Consider the following 5,973-nt stretch of genomic DNA (forward strand, 5'->3'; position numbering starts at 1 on the left):
CCCCCCCCCCCCCCCCCCCCCCACCTGCAGCCGGTGACGATAGCGCTACAGTGACTTTGCTGACTGCTGTTGATGGTGGTCATGGCAACAGGAGGGCCCACAGGTGTCCATATTGGTGTCTGTGTGGAGCTAGCCCGGCTCCCTCAGCGGGCCGGATTAACATCCACCCCTCTGCACCAGGTGCTGGGAAGAAGTTCGCCTGAGTGTATATGTAGAGTATCGGGCCAAAGGAGACACTTTGCTTGGATGAAGGGACATTTAAACCACATGCACACCAGATATTAACTAGGGACAGACACATCGTAAGCCATGGCTGATTATCGGGCCATTTTATATTTTTTTGCAGTATCTGTTTCAGCGCTTTATTCCCCTGATAACTGATAACCTTCATTAACCCTCGTGTTGTCTTCCTTTCAGGATTTTTATCGATGTTTTTAACTTTTTCTTACGTCTTTGTCCCTTTTTTCAAAGTTTGTCAATTTTTTTTGGTGTTTTAAACTACGTAACACTAACTTATTAACTTTAGTTTTACAGTTATTTTTGGAATTTGTGGTCAATAAACCTCATTTATAGGAAATGATACCTAATGTTTGAGTTAGAAAAGTAGAAACCCGAAGGTTAGAGCGCCAACACAAAGAAAGAGGAAGGTGATGGACATCGGCTAAAAGGAAGGACACCCGGCGGAATTACATTACAAAGTGGACTGCAGTGGATGCAGACTACCTAAATCCCCCAATGGGTCTGCACAGTGACAGTCACCTTCATTCCCAACAACTCTGGATTCCCGCCAAACTAAATCCTGTGCGATGAAACCGATCGCTGCTCACAGGAAAAGGACGTTTTGGGATTAAAGGAGTTGCGAGTGTCCACGCCCAGAGAAAGGCAGACTCGCCAGCCTCAGATACGCTGGCGTTTCCTTTTGATTCAAAGCCTCACAGCGTGCTGCGTTCGCTTTTACTTGATGCCACCTCCTAGGATTGCTGGGTATTGATGTTCCTCAAAAGATATCTCGCGCGAGAGTCTGGGACTGGCAATGTGTGAAGTTGATGGATGGCACCTTTGAAAGCCTACATTTTATGTTAATTTCCCTTCATTTTTTGATGTGAACTTGATATCTTTTTGGAAGCCCAGCTGAAAAGTCTATCTTTATAACCATGCGACTTCCCAGTTCTGACCAGGACAGTTTGCTTATTTCAAGAGAAGCATCCTTTTGTAAGTGTGAGCGCTTTGAAATTGCAGCCATTACCTCTGTTAATAATTTACCCACTTTGTAGCATTAAGTCTGACAGTTCTGCATTGGTTTCTCTCTGCGAGGCTTTTGATAAAAAGGAAAGCTTTATCTGCAGCCGGAGGTCTAACCTCGGCGGGTCGGGGACTGATCCCGCGGCTCTGCGTCCTCCCAGACAGCCGATGGTAATCTGTCCACTCCTCGGGTGGCCTGAGTGAAAGCCCGAGCTGGCTGTCGGATCAAAGAAAGCCTGCCCCTTTGCCTTCTCTGCCCACTTTTCTTGGAAAATAAATAATTTTTCAGCTTTGTTGCCAGAAAAAGTCCCGGTTAAGAACAGTGGACAACCGGGGGCAGGTGGAGGTTTTATTCTGCGAGCTGCAGCTTTGGCAATCACAGAATCTGTAAGTGGCATCGACGGGATTTTCTTGATCTCTGAGAGGAAATGCAATCCCACAGGCAGGATTTGACTGGATTGCATCTACGCATATCCACTCTTGGCCTCAAAATGAGTGTTTCCATCTCCTGTGGCTGTGTTTACTTAACACCGGACGAGGCCGGCTTTTCATGTATAATTATCCCCATTAGATCAGTCTTTATCCCATACTAGACCTGCAGCAGGAAAGATGGTTCCAGCCTCCTTGTTTTTTTTTTTTGTGTGAGTTAAATTCTAGCATCTGTTTGGACATCACCACAGGAAATGGTGTTATTGGGTGAGCTTGATTGCCAAATGTCGAACCATTGCCGCTGCTTGGGTTTAAGCAATTTTCGATTCCCAATTTGGCAAACGTGAGCTCGCTATTCGTAGTTCCCTGGTGTCTTTTTGTGATTTCTGGGGTTTGCAGTTCCCAAATTTCAGTTACCTCTTTGGATCTTTGTACATTGAGCTTTTGAACTGTATCTTTATTGAGTTTCATTCTGGACCTTGGAAAACGGCAGCTGACAACGATCTCACCCCGAGGTCCATTTAGTAGCTGACAGTGGAGGAGGTTTGCTCAGTTATGTGCTTTCTAAAAATATATTTAGAACATTTTTATTCTGAAGTTTTATTGTAAAGTAAACAAAAATCAATAAAGATAAATAAAAATAATAAAAATACTGGGAATATACAATTCAATAAGAAAGAGTCATTAAAACAGCAGGTCACATCATTGGCGTTGTTTTGTCATAAAAGCCTTTTCCCTCCCCCTTACCTGTGAAACGTCGCTTCTCTGTAAATGTATTATTAACCATGCCTCCTTGCAGACTCTTTGCAGTTAATGAAGCGTAACTGTGGCGACGGTTGACAGCGAGGGCCAATCAAAGATTTGCGCCGTCAATATGCAATCATTGATCAGAGGGCAAAGCAACACCTGGTCAATCAACTTGAGATGAAAGTGCAGTGAGTTAGTCCTCTTTCAGCAACCTTATTTCATCTAGATTCAACCTAGATTTTTACTCATTAGTGGAGAGTGGCGGGTGCTAATTTTGGAGCCTGGCTGCTTAAATTTACATTTTGGTCTGAGCACTTTTCAGACTTTAACCCTTGTTTGGTATTCAGGTCAAACTGACCCATTTCAAATTTTTACAAGAAGAAAAATGGTACAAGATACATGTTGTCTACCTGAAAATCAATGACCTTACCTTATTTTCTGTGATAAACCTGTATTCCTGACTCAATTCAAAAAGTTATTCTGGATATTATGTTTTTTCCAAGATAAGAATGATCACATAGTGGATTTTTAACATGAATTATAACCTTATTACAAAAAACGAATCACATTTTTTTTTTTTTGTATTCTAGTAGAGACTGATTGCATTCCCTAAACATAGATGTTATCTCAATTGTTTGGAATTGAGATAAAGACAATATTTGTTAATAGATTATGAAGTAAAATGTTGCTTCAGAATTGTTTTTAAAACCCCATCCAACTAATGGGTCAATTTGACCCGAAGGAAACGAGGGGGTCCCGAAAGTGAAGACAACACAAGGGTTAAAAAGAAATGGTCCTTCTCCTCTTTAAAGGCAGTATGGAGGCAGTTGAAACTGTTTTCAACCTTAAGAACGAGCTTCCAACTTCTCCAACGCCTTGGTTTGATGACGGTAAAATCTTTTTTTTTCGTGGGCTTTGATCAGATGCGACGGCGTGATAAAAGTCTCTGTGCTCTGGCGGAGTTCAGGTACAGGTAGCAGAGGGCTGTTTGAGAGGGACCGGGGAGCCAAAGCGAGAGAAACGGAGATCATAAGGTTCTGCCTGAGAGAATATTCATGAGTCTCTGAACTGTACTCTTGTGTGTGTGTGTGTGTGTGTGTGGTTGTGTGTGTGGTTGTGTGTGGTGTGTGAGCGTGTTAAAGCTGCATCGATTATCATCTCTGGAGATATACGCCGTACACCTGTAACTTGACTCGCATATATTTTGCTTCTCTTTTTCACAAGTCCTTTTGTGGTGTTTCCTGCTTCTTTTAAAGCTTGATGGATGTTGTCTCATGTCTTAATCGAGCTGCTCATAAACCTCGGGCACTTGTGCTGTCAACTTGTCTGCCGGCCTGTTGATTGAAATATGCCCAGAGTCTGACTCTGACAGACTGAATGCATGTATGTACAGTATGCAGTGTGTATATGTGCATGTACTGCATGTACGAGAATAAATACATGTATAAATAAGTACAAAAATTCTAAAAGTGTGTTGGGCCTCATTTTGATTTTGTTGGTTTTCTTGACCATACTGTAATGGGTTAAATGTTGCTCATTATTTATATATATATATATATATATATATATATATATATATTAGTATTTTCAAAATAAGATCAATAATCGAAACTAAACCCACGATGCCGAGCGGCTGATTTGTGACCTGTGTAGCACACCGACGCTCCTGCTGTGGAACTCCTCTCCCATCTGCTTCTTTCATTTATTCATTTATTTGCACAGGGGAGTCGGTGCATTTAGTTCGACATTGACCCTGTAAAACTGGATTTGTTTTTCCCTCCTGATGCTGGAGGCAGTTCAGCTCTCCCTTGCTGAGTTAGCATTGTGCTCCTCATTGACTGCGCTTGGCCTCCCATTGACTCTGCCTTTGTGTGTTTGTCTGCTTCCATCTTCTTCTTTTTTTTTTAACAACCCTCTCGTCGGATGTCACCGGCATTGATTAACTCGGCGGGGCATCATCAGAGCTTGGGATCCTGTCATTTGCCTCACCAACTACTCGAGTCATTAACATTTAGGTTACTGGGCAAAATGCTCCGCCAGGTGTTTCTGTAGCTCAGCCCATCCACACCTGTGCTACTGTCAGAGAACACAGAGGGATGGAAACCTAAGCACCGTCAAGTAGGGCTGGGTATGTTCTGGGAGTGTTCTCCCCACGTTGGCTGGGTCCTGCGGCGGCCCGGGTTTGAGTCCGGCCTGCGGCCCTTTGCTGCATGTCGTCCCACATCTCTCTCCCCCTTTCATGTCTGTCCACCATAATGAAGGGAAAAGCCCCCAAAAACTAATCTTTAAAAAAAATAGTGGAGCCGGGTTTTTGTACCTATCCCTAACGAGATGTGTGCATTTTGTCTGTGGATTGAGCATTTTGATACTTTCACAAAATTTATATAGTACCTCAACCTGCTTCATGATTTAAAAAAAAAAAAAGAAAAAAAAAAGGGATCTTACTTTTAAGAAGGTCCGTCCTTTTAATGTTGTGGACTACCGCTCTCCCAGTGGACTACCGCTCTCCCTGTCAGCCGCACGTCTTTGTAGGAAGCAATTGCTCTCTATGCTCACCTGAGGTAATCAGCCATGCCCTGCCACCGACTCTGCTCAGAGAGGGAGTACTTTGACACTTTTCAGTAGCGGTCTACCTGGAAAGCATGTGCAGAAAGAAGGCTCTCGGGGCTCGTTGCTGGAGCACAGGTAGCCTTTCATATGTTTGGCCTCAGGAGACGCCGTGGAAGGTCAGCCCTGTGTGCCCAATGTGTATGTACAGTGTGTCTGTGTGTCTGTGTGTTTGACATTTTTCTATTTTTTTTTCTTCTTTATTCTCCCTGGGCTCTCACATCAGACATTATGTGAGTGTGGAGGTTCAAAGAGAGAGGGAGATGATGCTACAAGAGTAGGGAGTAGTATTGCAGGTGGAGAGCGAGGTTATCACAGGTTGGTCAGTGATGCTGTGCGCTGGATGTCTGTGCAGGTTGAAGGGCGTCATTTGGCTCATACAGAGACAATCATATGAGGCTCTCTGGGCCACTTCTCATTTTCTTTCTCTTTTCCACCCACTGCAATCTACTGTTCCACCAAATGCTTCAAAAGGTGTCCATAATAACATTTTTAAATCGTCTCTTTTTTTTAAAAGTGCGAACACAAAAGAAAACGCTAAGATGTTGCCCACACTGTCTGACTAGAAAATTTGAACAGACAGCTATTCAATCTGAAAGCAATCTTCTTCTGTTGAAAGCAGTGTCCCTGACCAAGCAGTAGAAATGGACATATCTGTTCAGTTGACGCTTTTTTTTTTTTTCTTCCTTCCATTGGAGGTTTGGTACTGTAGCGTTTGCTCTGAGAGGTTAACTTCACGTTTGTCATGTTGATCAAGAAAATATGTCAAAGTAGAACAACACCAGACTTATTGGAGTCTCTGAAATAAAAGGGCTGGGATTTATGCAGGAACCAGGATTCAAGCTCTGAATCTCTGTATATCTGTATCCATATGCGTAATTTTCAGGGGGGGGATGGGGGTTACAACCTGCCCAATAATTCAAACTGGCCAGTTCAATCTCTCCCCCC

General features: G+C 43.2%; 1 protein-coding gene across 3 annotated transcripts in view; it reads left to right on the forward strand.

Annotated features, from left to right (window-relative positions):
- The window catches only part of rnf152 (ring finger protein 152), a 58,734-nt gene that overhangs the window by 29,712 nt on the left and 23,049 nt on the right, over window positions 1–5,973 (forward strand). Inside the window, exon 2 of one of the 3 annotated variants that reach the window (XM_032504560.1) lies at window positions 2,800–2,806. The exons of the other annotated variants lie outside the window; for them this stretch is intronic. The gene's annotated coding sequence lies outside the window, so the exon portion shown is untranslated. The remainder of the gene's footprint in view (window positions 1–2,799; window positions 2,807–5,973) is intronic. 3 annotated transcript variants of the gene reach the window in all.

This window comes from Etheostoma spectabile, chromosome 22, assembly GCF_008692095.1.
Source record: "Etheostoma spectabile isolate EspeVRDwgs_2016 chromosome 22, UIUC_Espe_1.0, whole genome shotgun sequence".
Lineage (NCBI taxonomy): Eukaryota > Metazoa > Chordata > Actinopteri > Perciformes > Percidae > Etheostoma > Etheostoma spectabile.